This window comes from Hemiscyllium ocellatum, chromosome 9 (genome assembly GCF_020745735.1).
Source record: "Hemiscyllium ocellatum isolate sHemOce1 chromosome 9, sHemOce1.pat.X.cur, whole genome shotgun sequence".
NCBI classification, from domain to species: domain Eukaryota; kingdom Metazoa; phylum Chordata; class Chondrichthyes; order Orectolobiformes; family Hemiscylliidae; genus Hemiscyllium; species Hemiscyllium ocellatum.
In genome coordinates this window covers 83,019,522-83,039,570 of record NC_083409.1, presented here as the reverse complement: position 1 = coordinate 83,039,570, position 20,049 = coordinate 83,019,522, and positions in this window count along the sequence as shown.

Sequence of the window (20,049 nt, the reverse complement as noted above, 5' to 3'; positions counted from 1 at the left end):
AAATCTTTGCTGAACCTTTTCAACTTTCACAACATCTTTCCGATAGGAAGGAGACCAGAATTGCACATAATATTCCAACAGTGGCCTAACCAATGTCCTGTACAGCCGCAACATGACCTCCCAACTCCTATACTCAATACTCTGATCAATAAAGGAAAGCATACCAAACGCCTTTTTCACTATCCTATCTACCTGCAACTCCACTTTCAAGGAGCTATGAACCTGCACTCCAAGGTCTCTTTGTTCAGCTAGGACCTTACCATTAAGTGTATAAGTCCTGCTAAGATTTGCTTTCCCAAAATGCAACACCTCACATTTATCTGAATTAAACTCCATCTGCCACTTCTCAGCCCATTGGCCTATCTGGTCAAGATCCTGTTGTAATCTGACATAACCTTGTTTGCTGTCCACTACACCTCCAATTTTAGTGTCATCTGCAAACTTACTAACTGTACCTCTTATGTCCGCATCCAAATCATTCGTGTAAATGACAAAAAGCAGAGGGCCCAGCACTAATCCTTGTGGCACTCCACTGGTCACAAGCCTCCAGTCTGAAAAACAACCCTCCACCACCACCACCCTCTGTTTTCTACATTTGAGCCAGTTCTGTATCCAAATGACTAGTTCTCACTTTATACCGTGAGATCTAACCTTGCTAAGCAGTCTCCCATGGGGAACCTTGTCGAACGCCTGACTGAAGTCCATATAGATCACATCTACCACTCTACCTTCATCAATCCTCTTTGTTACTTCCTCAAAAAACTCAACCAAGTTTGTGCAACATGATTTCCAACACCACAAAGCCATGTTGACTATCCCTAATCAGTCCTTGCCTTTCCAAATACATGTACATCCTGTCCCTCAGGATTCCCTCCAACAACTTGCCCACCACCAAGGTCAGGCTCACTGGTCTTTCATTCCCTGGCTTGTCCTGACTACCCTTCTTAAACAGTGGCACCATGATAGCCAACCTCCAGTTGTCTGGCACCTCAACTGTGACTATGATACAAATATCTCAGCAAGGGGCCAAGCAATCACTTCCCTAGCTTCCCACAGAGTTTTCGGGTACACCTGATCATTTCCTGGGGATATATCTACCTTTACCCGTTTCAGGACATCCAGCACTTCCTCCTCTGTAATATGGACATTTTTGCATGATGTCACCATCTATTTCCCTACAGTCTATATCTTCCATATCCTTTTCCACAGTAAATACTGATGCAAATTACTTATTTAGTATCTCCCCATTTTCTGCGGCTCCTCACAAAGTCCGCCTTGCTGATCCTTGAGGGGCCCTATTCTCTCCCGAGTTATCCTTTTGTCCTTAATATATTTGTAAAACCTCTTTGGATTCTCCTTAATTCCATTTGCCAAAGCTATCTCATGTCCCCTTTTTGCCTTCCTGATTTCCCTCTTAAGTATCCTTCTACTGCCTTTATACTCTTCTAAGGATTCACTCGATCTATCCTGTCTATACCTTACATAGGCTTCCTTTTTTTTAATACATATTTTTATTAAAAATTTAACATGTTTTTACAAGTTTACAAATAAAAAAAACCCAAGTATAAACACCGATATACAATTAAATCTTAAATAAATAATAACCAAAATCTATCAAACAGAAAAAAGAGATACCGAGTTAAAAAAAACTCAATTATCTACTAATTTAACCTACAACTAACCAGAGTGTATAATTAAATCTCTTACATTATTCAGGAAATAAAATGACAGATAGCACAGAAATTGATTGGTGAAATACATGCTCGGAATGTGTTAACATCAGATCATAACAAAACCCGTTTTCGTGCGGGATTCCTCTCCCAAGGGGCCCCGGACCGGCCAGGTTCGCCATCTCAATTAAATAAAAGCCCTTGTTAGGATAGCCAAAATATCTGTATTTGTGTAATTCAAGAAGGGCTGCCATATTTTATGGAATAACTCGGTCGTTTGGTGCACCGTATTTGTAAGGAAGTCAAGGGAAATATATTCCTTGATTAATCTGTGCCAATTCGAAAGTCCAGGGGGGCCCTCAGCCACCCAGTTTGCCAAAATACTTTTCCTTGCACAGAAAGAGAGAATAGAAAATAACCTCTTCCCGTGCATATCCAGGGAGGGTAAGTTCGAAAAGCCCAAAAGGAGAGATACTGGATCCACTCTAATGTCCATTCCTAAAATTTCTGTCAGAGTACTTGCTACTTTAGTCCAATATCTACGGATCTTGTACATAAGCAATGTACAAGAGTGCCCACCTCTATTTTACATTTGGGAAACATTGGACATGCTCCTGCCTTAAGTTTTGCCAATCGATCCGGTGCAATATGGGCCCTATGAAGTATCTTCAACTCAAGGCCTGAGTTCTGTTGCAGATGGAGATTTTTCTAGCATTTTCCCAAATGTCATTCTATATTTCTATAGAGATTTACAGCCCCAAATTCTGTTCCCTGTTTTAAGCAGATTGTCCATATCTTCCGATACTTCATCATGTCATAATTGATAAATAGTGCTGACCGAAGATATCCCCATTGGCCATAACACTCTATGTTCTCTGTCTGATTTATAGAGACTATCTAATAGCATAATCTTCTTCTGTATGTAATCTCGAATTTGGAAGTATCGAAAGAGATCACCATTAGGTCATCCAAATTTCTGATGCAGCTGTTCAAAAGACATCAGGGCCCCTTCCTTAAACAGATCCCCTAAACAGGAGATACCCCTGGATCTCCAGAGTTTGAAAGTGACATCTGTCAGCCCGGTTGAAATCCCCATGCTCACTCTATCGAAGTATAGGGGGATGCTTTATGTGAGTTGCCCTCATTTTGCCGCAGTATATTCCAAGCTTTATTTGTATTTAGTATTACAGGGTTTTTACAGTGATCCATGATGATTTTCCTCTTGTCTGAAAATAAGAGGTTAATAAGTGGGCATTTTACTTGAGAAGCCTCGATGTCCAGCCAGATTGATTGTGGGTCAGACAAGACCCAATTGGTTATGTAGCTTAATAGGGAACTTAATTGATATTTCCTAAAATCTGGAAAATCCAGCCCTCCCCTTGCCTGTGGAAGCTGTAGCTTCTTCAGCTTAATGAGGGGCCGTCTATGATTTCAGATGAAGGAACCCAACCAGCCATACAATTTGCATAGTGCCAACCTTGGCAGCATCACCAGAAGCATTCGCATAGGGTATAGGAGACAGGGCAGGACATTCATTTTAATTAGGGCTATTCTGCCTAACCAGGAAATTGGAAGGTCTCCCCATTGCTGGAGGTCCTGCCTTATCCTCTCCAGTAAATGCACAAAGTTAGCCTTGTATAACTGACCAAATACTGGGGTGATAAAAATGCCTAAATATAAGAAACCCTCCAGGGACCACCGAAAGGGAAAGTGGGATCCGTCTAATAGGTGGGATATACTAGCAAGGCCGCCTATTGGCATAGCCTCCGATTTTGAAAACTTAATTTTATAGCTTGAAAATACACTAAATAGATTAATAACTTGGATTAAGTGAGGCACAGACATCAGGGGACTACTGAGAAATAGAAGAACATCATCTGCATAAAGGGTTTACCTGTACCAATCCTCGGGGCCATTATATTAGAGTAAGCCTATATAGATTCTGCTAGTGGCTCAATTATTAGAGTAAATAGCAATGGCGAGAGAGGATATCCTTGACAGCAGCCCCTATCCACACTGAAGCCATCCAAGCCTAATCCATTGGCAATCACAACTGCTTTGGGATCATTATGCAGTGTTGAGACCCATTTGGGGTCCAACGCCAAACCTTTCCAATGTGTAAAACAGATATGACCATTCAACCCTGTCAAATGCCTTTTCCATGTTAAATGAGACTACTACTCCTGGTATCTTTCCCTGATGGCAGGCTTGAATCACATTCAAAACCCTTCTAACATTATTGGATGATCTACAGCCCTTAATAAACCCCGTCTGACCCTCCTTTATGATGTATGGCAATACCCTTTCTAGCCTCGATGCTCATGTTTTAAAAAGGATTTTAAAATCTACATTTAGCAAGGATATTGGTCTGTATGATACACAATCTTCTGGGTCCCTTCCTTTTTTGAGAATAAGAAAGATATTCGCCTCTTTCAGTAAAGGTGGGGAACAGCCCGGACAGCCCTGCATATTTCTGATGTATAGACAATTTGTTGCACTTGAATCTACAGTTGCATTTAGGAATTTCTTTACATGTCTTAGGCTCCATCCTGTGCTCAAATTCATATTTGACATTGAATGGTCAAATGAGTTCCCTAACCATGATGTTCTTTATAGAATTCAGCTTGAAAGCCATCTGGGCCAGGTGCCTTACCGCTCTGAAGTTGCCTGATTGTGCCAAGTATTTCTTGAATTGTTAAGGGAACATTCAGGACCGATACCTGTTCCGGAGTTAGGTCCGGAAAGGTCAGGTTTTTAAAAAATGACTGCATCCTCCTAGCTCTATCTTCACAATCCTGCAATTTATATAAATCAGAATAAAATTTTCTGAAGATTGTGTTAATCCTTTTATGATCATGAGTCAGAGTACCTGCACTTTCCTTGATAGATGTGATAGTTTGAGGAGCCTTTTTTTCTTTGCGAGAAATGCTAAGTATCTACCTGGTTTATCGCCAAATTCATATAGCCTTTATTTTGCAACTAATATTTCCCTCTTAGCCGTTTGGGTAAATGTGGTGTTCAGAGCTGTCCTAAGGGCCATCCTTCTTTTTCTTAACCAAACCCTCAATTTCTTTAGTCAATCAGCATTCCCTATACCTTCCAGCCTTTCCTTTCACCCTAACAGGAATATACTTTCTCTGGATTCTCGTTATCTCATTTCTGGAGGCTTCCAATTTTCCAGCCATCATTAGAGTAATCCACAAGAACACCAAGTCAAGCAGAAAATCAATATTTATACAGTATGAGTGGACAGTGTTGATTGGTAGAGGTATCGCCATGGAGAACACACCCATTAATGATGATTGACAGTTAACTGTCTGACTTTGTTTAAATTTTAAACCAGGCAGGTTGATTATGATTGATCAGGACATTGACATGATAAATAAAACAGTGAATCGCTGTCAACTCTTTCGTTGAATTGAAACAGGTGCAGTCTACATACTTATTAGCTCTGTGTGCAAAGAATAAGAGCAAGTATATGTTTATATGTTGCTATCAGTACATGCAAGGGAATGACTGCTAAGTTCCTACACCTTGCATATTTTGATATGTAGACAATTTGTTGCACTTGAATCTGCAGTTGCATTTAGGAATTTCTTTACACGTCTTAGGCTCCATCCTGTGCTCAAATTCATATTTGACATTGAATGGTCAAATGAGTTCCCTAACTATGATGCTCTAATTAATAAAATTGGCCTGTGCTTCTATAATACTGTTTACTACGAACCTACCTTCATGGGTCACTATACACAGTTCTACTTTCTATAAGATTGATCTCAGCAGCAACCTTTGAAATCTAGCCCAGGCCGTTTGTTCACTCTGCAAACTTGATGCTGAAATAGGATGTAACAGTCACACTTCAGATAATGCAGCCCTGATCAGATCATTCCCCACTGCCTATTATATAAACTCATGAATGGCCCTAAGGTGATTACTCATCGGTCTGAAAAGTGCCCTCAGGGTAAGGTATCGTCACACTGTGAGCAATAGGTGAAGCTAGCTGTTTCATGCCGGTATATTGCAGTAGTGACACAAGTGATATTTGGTAATAGGATGCTGCCATCAAGACAATCACACAAATTGAAGTTGAAAATCACACAACACCAGGTTATAGTCCAACAGGTTTAATTGGAAGCACAGTAGCTTTCAGACCTGACAAAGGAGTGACACTCCGAAAGCTAGTGTGCTTCCAATTAAACCTGTTGGACTATAACCTGGTGTTGTGTAATTTTTAACTGTGTACACCCCAGTCCAACACCGGCATCTCCAAATCATGACACAAATTGAATACAGGCATTTTGGTATAACACGACAGCTGCGTTCCTCTGCAACTTTGCACTATAGAGAATCGCGCTATGGAAATCTGCTATTGAAAATCGCGCTGTAGAAGATCTCCAAAGAAAATCACTATACCCATTCAGCAGAAAGTTTGCATCTTCCAAACAGCATCCACAATTCATCAATTGCATTATATCCAATTCATGTTAATGAAATGCGTATTATACCAGGACAACCAGTAATGCAGTGCGTGAATTTCAATGCCATTGTGATGCTGAGTATGTAGACTGAATGTCCTAAAGATTGGAGCATCATATCATTTGCAATAAGTAAGGTACTGACTGAACCCAAACAAACAAGCAACACATTGTCTCATATTAGATATGATTCTGCATTTGGACAATGTTTTGCTGTATCGTCCTGAGTATGTAAAGGATTACGTTGACAATCAGTTTAAAATTGTCAGGCAAGCTCACAGTATGGTGCACTGGAACATAATTGGAAACCACATATGTTAATCCATAGGGCCTTGTTCTAAACAGACAGTAAGAACATGTACATGAAATATACCCTGTTGCAATTATAAAAAAATGTGACAGCAATTCTTTGGCTTACTTCTTAGGGCAATGCTGCAACCAATCAGAGTCAATAAACCTAGTTTAAAATTTAAACAGTGCATGGCTGTTAATTATAAATTATTACTAATGTGTGCAATCTCCATGGCAACACTCTACCAATCAGAATCTACTTGGCAATCAATCAGCATTCTTCTTTTCTAAAACAAAAATGCTGGTTTTCCCTTTGAATTAGTTTTCTTGTGAATTGTCCAGATGTGAAGAAGATGAGAACTTTTGACAAAATATTTCTGTTTTCATCAATAACTCAGTTCTGTACTACCATATGACTAATTAAATTTACTTTTATTTGGAAAGGGAAGAGTCTAATGAACTGAGTTATTTTAATAACAACATTGTTACATGCATTTGGTAATACTACCAGAAGCTTTTTGCATTAACAAGATGTGCTAGTATACTGGACTTGCTAACCATTTTTCATGAAGATGGCTCTTCTTAGAGAAAATAAAAGTAACAATCTTTTCTCCCCATTTCTTCATTTCTTCCACGTTCTTTTCATATTCCCCCTGAACTTTTGACTCACAGATACTGTCAGACCTTCTGAATATTTCCAGTGCTTTTTGCTTTAATTCAGATTTCAAGCATTTGCAGTTTTTCTGTTTAATTTTATCCAGGTAAATAAGAGTCTAAATTACAATAAGTGCCAGTAACAGTGGTTTTATACTCATAGGAAGTGGATTTGTCATTTTGCTTGACTGAAGTTTGCTCATCTGATGTTGAGATTTGAGCAGTGCCCACCAACAATGATTTACATTTGGATAGCACCTTCCACACAGGAATACATCCAACAATACAGAGAACTTAGCATTCGTTCCTGCTATAACTGGGTAGACATCTCTCACATCAAAGAATGGAAAAAGTTAATTTCCTTTTTACAAATCAATCTGATAATATTAAATCCCTATTAAGAATAGTGCATTCATATGCTTTCTGTCACTAGCACCCTTGGGAGTTACTATTAAAGAGCATAAGAAACAGGAAAAACTAGTAGCAGCACGCTACAACTCTCAGTTTTCTGATCTGTGAAAAATAGTTTATAAATTTTGATATCTTCTCAGTATTGTAATGCTGACATATCACTTAAGGCTTTGTTATTTATGTTAATGTTTATTGGTGCAACCATTTATCTATTGGTGCTCATTATTACTGTTTGTTTATGTGGAATATACAGTACCAGACGGAAATGTTAATTTTTTTTGTTGCGTACAATAATGTCTATTCAACTGCTTGTCCAAAGTTGCTTTACAAGTAGCCTTATCTCATCAAAATGTAGATGTGCTGGTATCTGTTGGTGGTTACACAACAGATGTTACCTGCTTAATTAGTGACATTGATTAAACAACTGTAGTGTGCCTTCTTGTACAAAGCTGTCACTTTGTTGCAATGATGTGTATGCCACAAAACTGATGTGTGACAACATTTATTTGCATATAATTAATGGGGCGGCACGGTGGCTCAGTGGTTAGCACTGCTGCTTCACAATACCAGGGTCCCAGATTTGATTCCAGCCTAGGGTGACTGTCTGTGTGGAGTTTGCACATTCTCCCTGTGTCTGCGTGGGCTTCCTCCGGGTGCTCCAGTTGCCTCCCATAATCCAAAGATGTGCAGGTCAGATGAATTAGCCATGTAAGATTGCCCGTAGTATTAGGTGCATTAGTCAGGGGGAAATGGGTCTGGGTGGGTTACTCTTTGGGGGATCAGCCTGGACTTGTTAGGCTGAAGGGCCTGTTTCCACACTGCAAGTAATCTAATCTACCAATTGAATGGTTAAGGTAAGTCTACTGGTGTTTGTAGATTTCTATCCTATTCAAACCTCTATTTCTTAATCCTCAGGAGAATGCAGGATTTGGTCCAATATAAAGATTCTGCTTGATTTTTACTTTGTTTCAAACATATTTGTTGACTTGAGGATTACAGCAACATTAGAGTCATCGAAATAAGATCATGTTATTTATCCTCTTGAGTTTATTCAGCAATTCAGAGAGATCATGGCTCAATCACAATACAACTCTGCATACCTCTGCATAATCCTTAATAGCATAATGTAAAAGCATCAATCGATCTCAGTTTTAAAATTTACAACTGATCTCACATCAATTACTATTTGTCAAAGAGAGTTCCAAAATTCTACTGACCGTTGTGTATAGAAATGTTTTCAAATGTTACTCCTGAAAGGACGGGGTCTAATTTATACACTGTATCTCCTTCTCCTAGTTCCCCCAACCAGGGTAAATAATTTCCTTCTAGTGTTTTTTTTCCCTTTAATGTCTTCAAAACTTTGAACAAATCATTCCTTAATCTTTTATATTCCAGGTAATCTGTCTTTATCATAAAACCAATAGAGTCCAATAATTATTCTAATAAAACTATGTTACATTCTCATATCCATCTAAAGGTGGCGTCCAAAACTTCTCATAGGAATCTAGATATACTCTAGCCAGCGCTGCGTTTGGCTGAAGACCAGTTAGAGATGGATTAGAAAAGCTGGCCCAACCAATGATGCCCACATCCCAATGATGAATTTTTAAAAAGTCCAACAAGACTCTTGGTTGGGGCAACTATTCATTCAGCATAATCCTCACAGCTCACTATTTTGCCTAACTGAGCATCATCTGCACATTTAGAGATTTTGCAGTCAACACCCATCTCGAAATCATTTTTATAAACCAGAAAAAGCAAGGGTCCCAATACCAATACCTGGGGAACACCACTTTCAAATTGTCTCTAGTTTGAGAAATACCCACCTATACTTACCTTCTGTTTCCAAACCGTTAGCCAACTTCTAATCCATGCTGCCAAGTACCCATCAATCCAAAACATTTCTAATTTGCTAACCAATCTGCCATATACATGGAACCATATCAAATGATTTCTGCAAGTCCAAAATATAACATTCACAGCACTACCCTCATCCACTACCTGAGCCACTTCGCCAAAGAACTCAATTAAATTTGGCAGACATGACCTGCGCTTGACAAAGACAAAGAAGAATGAAAAAATGAACCAGATATCACAAAATAAATAGCAGCAACATATCCTGGTAGAAATGTTGTCATGACTGTTTCCCAGTTCAGCTTCTGGTTAATTCTGACCCCTCCCTCATCTTGCAAGATGTTCTTGATGGGGAACTTGGCAAGAGTGATAATACTGACATTAAAAAATGGTTGCATTTTCTCTTGTTCAAGATAGTCACTAGCCGACACTCGTATGATATGAATAGTACCTTCCATATTCTGGATCAGTGGTGCTGGAAGAGCACAGTAGTTCAGGTAGCATCCAACAAACAGCGAAATCCCTTCATCAGGAATACCTTCCACATGTCATGACAAAAATTGAATGTTATCTTAAGCCAACTGCATGGCTGCCACAAGCTCCTTTATTCGTGAATGAATTGTACATTGTGCTGAAAACTGCAGAAGTCAAGTGACTGGCGCCAATGACGTTTTGATGAATGGAACATTATTGTGGAAGATGTTGAAGATGTTTTAGCAAAAGACATTTGTCGGAGGAAATTGGGCTGTGATGTCTCAGGGCTTGCACTTGAAACATATTACAAACTGATTTTGTTTTATAGAATTAATAACCATCAAATCTCAGTGACAACTGGGAGGTCATTTGCTTACAAGCTGCAGTGTGTTATTCATCATACCACGGGAATGGTGACAGGCAGTGAGCAGGCTGACAAGCATTCATTGAGAAAAAGGAGTACATAGGGGAAAAAGAATGACTTCCAGCCACTGATGAATGACAGGGACAAATGCCAGAGTTCTGAACAAGGCCCTCAGCAAATTTAACATGACATCAATCTATGATCCTACCCATTTATGGCAACAGCATCAACAAATTCAGGAAAGTTGCTGAAGTCACAAAAGAATGATGCATCTATTGTCCAGCATCAAACCCAAGACTAGAAAATGGCATCATGTTGGTAAAGGATAATTACATTTTATATGATACCGTACACCATGAGTTGTCATTCTAAGCAGTTCCAATATTGGTTTGGCTGAGTGGTGTTCAGTTCAACCTCAGCACTAGAGATAGCTTTGTTAAAACTAGTGACAACATAGTTTGGTTTTATGGTGAAGAATACTGAAGGGCTGCACTACTATTCAGGGAAAGCATTGACTAAAACTCAGTTTATGGATTAGTGGTGCTGGAAGAGCACAGCAATTCAGGCAGCATTCAACAAGCAGCGAAATCGACATTTCGGGCAAAAGCCCTTCATCAGGAATAAAGGCAGTGAGCCTGAAGCGTGGAGAGATAAGCTAGGGGAGGGTGGGGGTGGGGAGAGAGTAGCATAGAGTACAATCGGTGAGTGGGGGAGGGTATGAATGAGATAGGTCAGGGAGGAGAGGGTGGAGTGGATAGGTAGAAAAGGAGCTAGGCAGGTCGGACAAGTCCGGACAAGTCAAGGGGACAGTGCTGAGCTGGAAGTTTGGAACTAGGGTGAGGTGAGGGAAGGGGAAATGAGGAAGCTGTTGAAGTCCACATTGAGGCCCTGGGGTTGAAGTGTTCAGAGGCGGAAGATGAGGTGTTCTTCCTCCAGGTGTCTGGTGGTGAGGGAGCGGCGGTGAAGGAGGCCCAGGACCTCCATGTCCTCGGCAGAGTGGGGGGGGGAGTTGAAATGTTGGGCCACGGGGCGGTGTGGTTACTTGGTGCAGGTGTCTCGGAGATGTTCCCTAAAACGCTCTGCTAGGAGGCGTCCAGTCTCCCCAATGTAGAGGAGACCGCATCGGGAGCAACGGATACGATAAATTATATTAGTGGATGTGCAGGTAAAACTTTGATGGATGTGGAAAGCTCCTTTAGGACCTTGGATAGAGGTGAGGGAGGAGGTGTGGGCACAGGTTTTACAGTTCCTGTGGTGGCAGGGGAAACTGCAAGGATGGGAGGGTGAGTTGTAGGGGGGTGTGGACCTGACCAGGTAGTCACGGAGGGAACGGTCTTTGCGGAAGGCAGAAAGGGAGTGGGGAGGGAAATATATCCCTGATGGTGGGGTCTTTTTGGAGATGGTGGAAACGTCGGCGGATGATTTGGTTTATGCGAAGGTTTGTAGTGTGGAAGGTGAGCACCAGGGGCGTTCTGTCCTTGTTACGGTTGGAGGGGTGGGGTCTGAGGGCGGAGGTGCGGGATGTGGGATATTCCTACTGCTTTTATACTCTTCTAAGGATTCACTCGATCTATCCTGTCTATACCTGATATATGCTTCCTTCTTCTTCTTCTTCTTAACCAAACCCTCAATTTCTTTAGTCATCCAGCATTCCGTACACCTACCAGCCTTTCATTCACACTAACAGGAATATACTTTCTTGGCCTTTATCCAATTTAGATCTTCAAGTTTTAAATCCGGTCTATCCTTTTCCTCCAGGCGTCTGGGAGACTGGTTAGCAAAGTTAGATCTCATGGAATACGGGGAGAACTAACCATTTAGATACAGAACTGGCTCAAAGGTAGAAGACAGAGGGTGCTGGTGAAGGGTTGTTTTTCAGATTGGAGGCCTGTGACCAGTAGAGTGCCACAAGGATTGGTGCTGGGTCCACTAATTTTCATAATTTATATAAATGATTTGGATGTGAGCATAACAGGTGTAGTTAGTAAGTTTGCAGATAATACCAAAATTGAAGGTGTAGTGGACAGCGAAGAATGTTATCTCAGACTACAATGAGATCTTGATCAGATGGGCCAATGGGCTGAGAAGTGGCAGATGGAGTTTCATTTAAATAAATGTGAGGTGCTGCATTTTGGGAAAGCAAATCTTAGCAGGACTTACACAATTAATGGTAAGGTCCTAGGGAGTGTTGCTGAACAAAGCGACCTTGGAGTGCAGGTTCATAGCTCCTTGAAAGTTGAGTCGCAAGTAGATAGGATAGTGAAGAAGGCATTTGATATGCTTTCCTTTATTGGTCAGAGTATTGAGTACAGGAGTTGGGAGGTCATGTTGCGGCTGTACAGGACGTTGGTTAGGCCACTGTTGGAATATTGCAACTCTGGTCTCCTTCCTATTGGAAGGATGTTGCGAAACTTGAAAGGGTTCAGAAAAGATTTACAAGGATGTTGCCAGGAGTGAACGATTTGAGTTATGGGGAAAGGTTGAATAGGCTAGGGCTGTTTTCCCTGGAGCGTCGGAGGCTGAGGGGTGACCTTATAGAGGTTTACAAAATCATGAGGGGCATGGATAGGATAAATAGACAAAATCTTTTCCCTGAGATGGGGACTTTCAGAACTAGAGGACATAGGTTTTGGGTGAGAGGGAAAAGTTACAATAGAGACCTAAGGAGCAACTTTTTCACGCAGAGTGTATTATGTGTATGGAATGAGCTGCCACAGGAAGTGTTGAGCCTGGGAAAATTGCAACATTTAAAATGCATATGGATGAGTATATGAATTGAAAGGGTTTGGCGGGATATGGGCCAGGTGCTGGCAGGTGGGACTAGATTGAGTTGGGATATCTGGTGGGCATTGACGAGTTGGACCAAAGGGTCTGTTTCCATGCTGTACATCTCTATGACTCTATGACTCTATAACTCTATGACCACAGCAGTAAATGTCATGTATTGACAACAATGGAGCAAAGGTTCAGACCCTAAGTTCTCAAATGAAGAACCTCTGTTAAAGTGACAAACGATCCAGGACAGATAACGCAATGTGTAACGAAACCTGACATGGTTTTTCAGAGTGTGGACACTTACTGGAGAGTCATGCATGGACGATGAATAGGTTGTTTGATGTACAGAAAAGTCTCTCTATAATGCAGTCAGGAATGATGCCTGCAGCACCTTTGAATTGTGCATGCTCAAGCAGACAAGGGAATATCTGAGACAAATTCCTGCAGGTGAGATACCTCCATGCATATCAAATGCACACTTTATCAACCTATCACAAAGAGCATGGCTTGAGCAGCTGCCACCTCAAGGGCCTAGCACATGTATATAAGACTGATATGAAATAAATTGTACATAATAATCCTAGTTGGTATTATTATGACAATGCCAGTTATGCCACAGTCAACACCCATTGAAACATTATACAGAGTAGAGAATATTGGAGCTATTAGTGATTATAATGTGAGGTGTCATAATATATTGTCATCTACAATAGAGTGGTTCACTAAGATAATCCCTGGTATGGAAGGATTGTCTTATGAGCAAAGGTTAAACAGGTTGGGACTGTACTCATTTGAGTTTAGAAGAATGAGGTGCTTTCATTGAGATGTATGGATTCTTAAGTGGCTTTACAGGGTAAATGCTGAGAGTCTAGGACCAGAGAGCATAGTCTCAGAATTAAATGGCGCCAGTTTAAGACTGAGATGAGGAAGAATTTATTCTCTCATTTGAGTCTTTAGAACTCCATGCCACAGAGAAGTGCAGATACTTTGTGTGTACATTTAAAACTGAGATAGGTAGATTCTTATTCAGTTGGGGAATCAAAGATTTTGGGGATAGGGCAGGAGAGCGAAAGTGAGGATTATCAGATCAGCCATGATGCTATTGAATGGCGGAACAAGCTCGAGAGAGTGAAAGGCCTACTCCTCTTCCTATTTCTGATAGTATTGTAGGTAGAAGAAAATAAATAACCATCTGCCTTTGATAGATGAGGTGTAGCAGCCTCTTTGGTAGTATCTTCATATCATGATATATGAGTCAGGAGAAGTAAAGTCTGGGTTTAATGCAGCAAACAATGTACACTGGAAGCAACTAAAATTGCATATCTGTGTACAGGGAGATATTGTACCACCATGTCACAGAAGGTTTGTCAATGTGGGGACAATCAATCATGTTCTATAACTAGCCATGTGGTGTGTCTATCCTTACTAGTAGTGGCTACACTATAAAAAGTAGAACTAGTGGAAATCTACAGAAGAGTGAATATAAGATGAAGGAAGACATTAATTAAAACCTGACACAATATCTGAAGTAGTTCTCTTACAAAATCCCACTGTTGCTTGAATGTCCTTTGATCTTCGATGATGAGACCCTGAGAGTGCTTACAACATGTTACACACTGCAGGAACACGTTAGGGCATTGGCTGACAATGTCAAAGATACTATCATTTGGTCACAGGATCAACGAAATTTTGGATCATTTGTGTACATTTAAAATTGAGATAGATAGATTCTTGTTCAGTTGGGGAATCAAAGATACACCATGGATTATAATCGTCTGTTTGGTTTTTAATAGTTGATATTGGTTCTATACTTAAGATTGTTGGTTTACTGCACCAAAAGGACACACAGGAGATGTCAAGGAGAATGAGATTTGAAGAACTTGGAACTGCTGCTAACATAAATTTGAGAAACATGCGAATGTAGAGAACTCCAAGATAGTTACAATATTCATAGCTGCTGGTGATCGAGGACATGGTCAGGGCATCTAAGGTCTTTAAACTACATTTTATTTATTTCTCTTTTTATATTGGACACTATTCCCAGTTCAACTCTGCACTTTTTGTTTGTGCGTTTGATGTCACATTTTTATTATTTTTCTCAGGTTAAGTTGGTATTAAAATTCCTTTCTCCTTATCTGAAGCAAACCTTGGAGTTGGCTCCTTAATATTCCTTGTAAATTCGCTTACCATATTTGAATTGGAGTGACATGTGGCTGTGTGCTAGAATAATGATTAGATCTTTGTTGCAGTCAACTGAGAAGAAATGGGAAGACAAGGCACCAGCAACTTGCCAAACCTCCTTCAAAACCTGTAACCTCTACAACCTCAAAAGATAAGGGCAGCAGATAAGGAAATGTCAGCACCTGTACCTTTCCCTCCAGTCTACACATTATTCTAACTTGGAGCTATTTCACTATTCCCTTACATGGCTAGATCTAAACTCTGAGTCTTCCTTTCCCACAACACATGACCTGCTGCTATTCGAGAAGCCAGGTCAGCACCACTGCCTACGATGGTGGACAAGCAGTGCTGCTTTTGCAAGCAATGCTCATATCTTATGGTAGAATAAAGCAAATATTGATCTATTAGCTTTAAAGTGGCCCAACCATAAAGAATGTGCCAGATTGTGAGATGCAGAACATGATTAAGTAACTTTCAAAAGATACTAGAATGATACAATGATAACTATACAGCTTAAAGGCTAACGGTCTGTTTTATTTAGCATTTTAAGGCTCAGTTTTGATTTTACTTTTTATGCCCTTTTGGTCTCAAAAGCCCAAAGTTGTTTTTTTAAAGTAGATGAGACATACATTTGCAATCCATTGGCAATTCCACTTTATAATTGTTTAATGGGATGTTCAGCTGTTCTAATTGCATAATGTCTTGCCCACAGTATAAATTCAGGAAATTTATAGGGTGAAGATTAACTGTGGGCACCAACTCTCTTCATAACATTACCATTACAAAAATTGCCACATGACCCTATTCTTGCCTTGTTAATTGCCACATTGTTTCCAGTGATTTATCTTTCTGAGGATGGCAACAATTTCGGAACCATTACAAAGAATTAGCCTGAAAACATTTTACATTTAATTCTCTCCTGCAATCTGTATTTACCATAATTACACTTCACTTATTTTGGCATTCTGTAGATCTGATACCTTGGCACTAATTCATTATAAATGGCCTGTAAACACTGACTTTCTATGGGAGAGAATGTAGATTAGGCATGATAATAAAGTGACATGAACAGTTACTTAATTCAGGACCTCATTATTGTTCTCTGTGGGAATATAGTATACTGGACTTCAGCTATTCACTTCCTGTTCTCTCTATAAAATAATTCTAAGCCTTCCTGAGAACTTTTTAAGCTCCTAATGAATCACGTGTCATAATTCTTTTTTTATATCAGAGTTAAACTAATCGTGTAGGAGACCAGATTGAAATACTACACATGCCAAACTATGTGTGAAATAGAGAGAGACAAATGGTGCTAAAGTAAAAGATATTCCAGAAACAGGAGGGATCTGATAAGGGAAAGATGCAAGGCAGTCTACCATGGGTTTGGAGTGCATATGTAAACATGTGTGTAGCATGGCAGATACAGCCAGTCATCATATGGCAATAACTGAGGGTTGGTTCAAAGAAAGGAAGAAATGAGAACAGTCTTTCTGGTTAAAAGAAAAATAGATAAAAGGGAAAAGGATGCAGTGGCAGTAATAAAGCACCAGTGAGGGATGATGTAGTTGAGGGGATAGACTGTACCCTATATTTGGTTGGGATTAAGGAACAGCAGAACAGCTTGTTGGTTATTATAGTATAAAAATTGTGGGCAGAGGATAGAGGGACAATGTGTAGTCAGATTCCATAAAGATGCAGAACTATAGAAATGTCATAATGGGTAACTTAAATCATCCTTGCATAGATTGAGTTAATAACAGGACCATAGCAGAAAGAATCCCAGAAATACGCATGAAAGATCTTTCTTATCCAGTCAAAGAGAAATGAAGCAATGCTAAATCTGGCTCTGGCAAGTAAAGTATGGCAAGTGAAGCAAGTTTCAATAAAGGAAAAGTTTGGAGAAGAATATCATAATATCATCAGGTTTAGAATAGCTATGGAAAATGATAAGGACCAACTAAACATTAAAAAGCAGGAGGAGGTTTAATTTATTGCATTGAAAAAGAATCTGACCCAACATGGAATCAAGGATTGATAAGCAGACACTGCTTGCTCAATGGGAGCCCTTCAAAGAGGATATGCTTCAAATTCAGTATAGAAGTGATCCTGTCAGGAAGAAGACAAGAGCTGGAATTCATGGCTACCAGAGACACGGTAGCCAGAGACAGTAAAAGGAACTTGATGAAAAGTGTAATCTTTATAATGCAAAACAGAATGAAGCTGATTATTGAATGTACAGAGGAAATATGAACAAAATAAGCTGGCAAAGAGAAAGGTTTAGAGTAGATTTGGGACTAATATAAAAGAGAGCACAGAAGTATGTTGTAAATATATAAATAGTAAGAAGAGTAGGGGTAAGGCAGTTCATGAGCCAAAAAGGCAATAGTCTTAGGTTGGCAGAGGGCACGGCTGAAATACAATGAGTGCATTACATCCATCTTTGTTGCAATTAAAAATGTCGAAAAGTAGTAGTAAAAGAACTGGTTGTAATATTGGGCTGGATAAAAATTAAAAATGGGAGATATTTAAAAGTTGTCAGTCCTCAAAGTAGAACAATCTGTCAGATGAGATGCATTCAAGGTTATCAATGAAAGTATGGGTCGCATTGTGAGGCTATTTTTCACAATTTTCTCTCCTCTTTAAATATGGGAGGGTGCTGGAGGGCTGGTAGATTGCAAATTTTTCAGGGAAAGGAATAAACCCTGCAATAGAGGCCAATCAGCCTAATGTGATGTAGGTAAGGTTTAGTGGCAAAGTTCAGAAATAAAATAATTGCCATTTGAAAAATATAGGTTAATCATCAAGAATCAACACAGATTTGTTAAAGAAAAATCATATTTGATTAATTTATTGAATCCTTTGTTGAGGTAACAGAGAACAGATGGATGAAATGAAATATCCCCCACATCCAGTGGCCAGTTTGGAGTTACGGGACATTTAATTGGGCAAGAAGGTATGCTTTCCCCCCCCCCAACTCAATTCAGTCTGGAATGGGAAATCTAATCAATAGCATACATTTTCTAATTAAGGGACCTAGCTGAGCTTTTGGCTATCTCCTGAACATCTGCCCTCCCAACATCCAGTGACCTCCATCCTATCCTCTTCACCTGTGACCTGGGTTTCTTCACTGATTCTTGGCCTCTGGTAAGTATGTTACCATCAGTAGTTATCACTCCCATTAGCATTGGTGGAAAGAGCTTTCAGCCATCAAGGCATAGAACATAGAACAGTACACACAGGGACAGGCCCTTGTGCCCACTATGATGTCATTCTAAACTAATCCCATCTGCCGACACATGGTCCATATCTCTTTGTTTCTTGCCAGTTCATATTCCCATATAAATACATCTTAAACATTGCTATTGTAATGGGATTGAGAGAGGATCCCAGCCGCTGGGCTTCTAAATTCCATGGGGAAACCCCAGTGCTGGATTGAAATTTAAATCTAGTGAGCTTTTTCTAACAGATTTGGTGTAGGGCACCCATCCATTCTGACAGTAGTCCTCCTCCTCATCAAAACTAAATTCCACCCAATAAGGGTAGTATGACTAATGTTGTGTATGTGGACAAAGTTAAAACACCAGGTTATAGTCCAACAGGTTTATTTGGAAGCACGAGCTTTTGGAGCGCCGCTCCTTCATCAGACAACCACCTGATGAAGGAACAGTGCTCTGAAAGCTAGTGCTTCCAAATAAACCTGTTAGCCAATAACCTGGTGTTGAGAGAGTGGTGCTGGAAAAGCACAGCAGGTCAGACAGCATCCGAGGAGCAGGAGTATCGCTGTTTCAGGCATAAGCCCTTCATCAGGAATGACTCCTGATGAAAGACTTATGCCCGAAACGTAGATTCTCCTGCTCCTCGGATGCTGCCTGACCTGCTGTGCTTTTCCAGCACCACACTCTCGACTCTGATCTCCAGCGACTGTAGTCCTCACTTTCTCCTAATAACCTGGTGTTGTATAATTTTTAACTTTGTCCACTCCAGTCCAACACCAGTACCTCCAAGTTGTTGTCTATGTGGACTTTCAAAAGATATATGGCAAAGTACACCATAACTGACTTGTTAAAGGAATTATAGAGATGGTAGTGTACGAATAAAGTGGGTGAGGAACAGAAATCAGGGAGTACTGGTTAACAGTTGTTTTTTAGACCCCAAGGAAGCATACAGCGATATTCCCCAGGATTCAGACCTACTGCTGTTTTTGATATTTATTTCAACAACAATTAAAACCAAAAGGAATTAGGGTCTATGCTTGTAATAGTTAAAATTTCAGTGTTAGAAGAGCACACTCGCAAAAGTTAATATTTAACAGAGTTTTAAAAGGGTAAATTGAAATGAGTTAACTTTTTGTGGTGAATTTAATTCATAATTACCATGTAAATATAACAACTTTACGCATTCCAATGGCAAACCAGACAGTGAAGTGCAGTTTGTGCAAAGAAGCACAATTCATAGTCATCCCACATGGAAACAGATCCTTCGGTCCAACTAGTCCACGCCAATCATGTTCCCAAACTAAACTTGTCCAACTTGCCTGCGTTTGGCTCATATCTCTCCAAACCTTTCCCATTCATGTAATTACCAAAATGTCTTTTAAATGTTGTAACTGTGCCTGCATCCACCACATCTTCTAGCAGTACATTCCACACACGAACCACTCTCTGTGTAAAAGGTTGCCCCTATTCTCTTTAAAACTTTCTCTACTCACCTTCAAAATATGCCCCCTAGTTTTGAACATCCCATACTAGGGAAAAGACCTTTACAATTCAACTCATCAATGTTCCTCAGGATTCAGACATCAACTTTTGGATTCCTGTATTTAATTGTGCATCTGATCTTGTCTGAAGTTGCTGGAGCACTTGCGTATTTAATGGTGAGGAACAGTAGTCTCACTGTTATG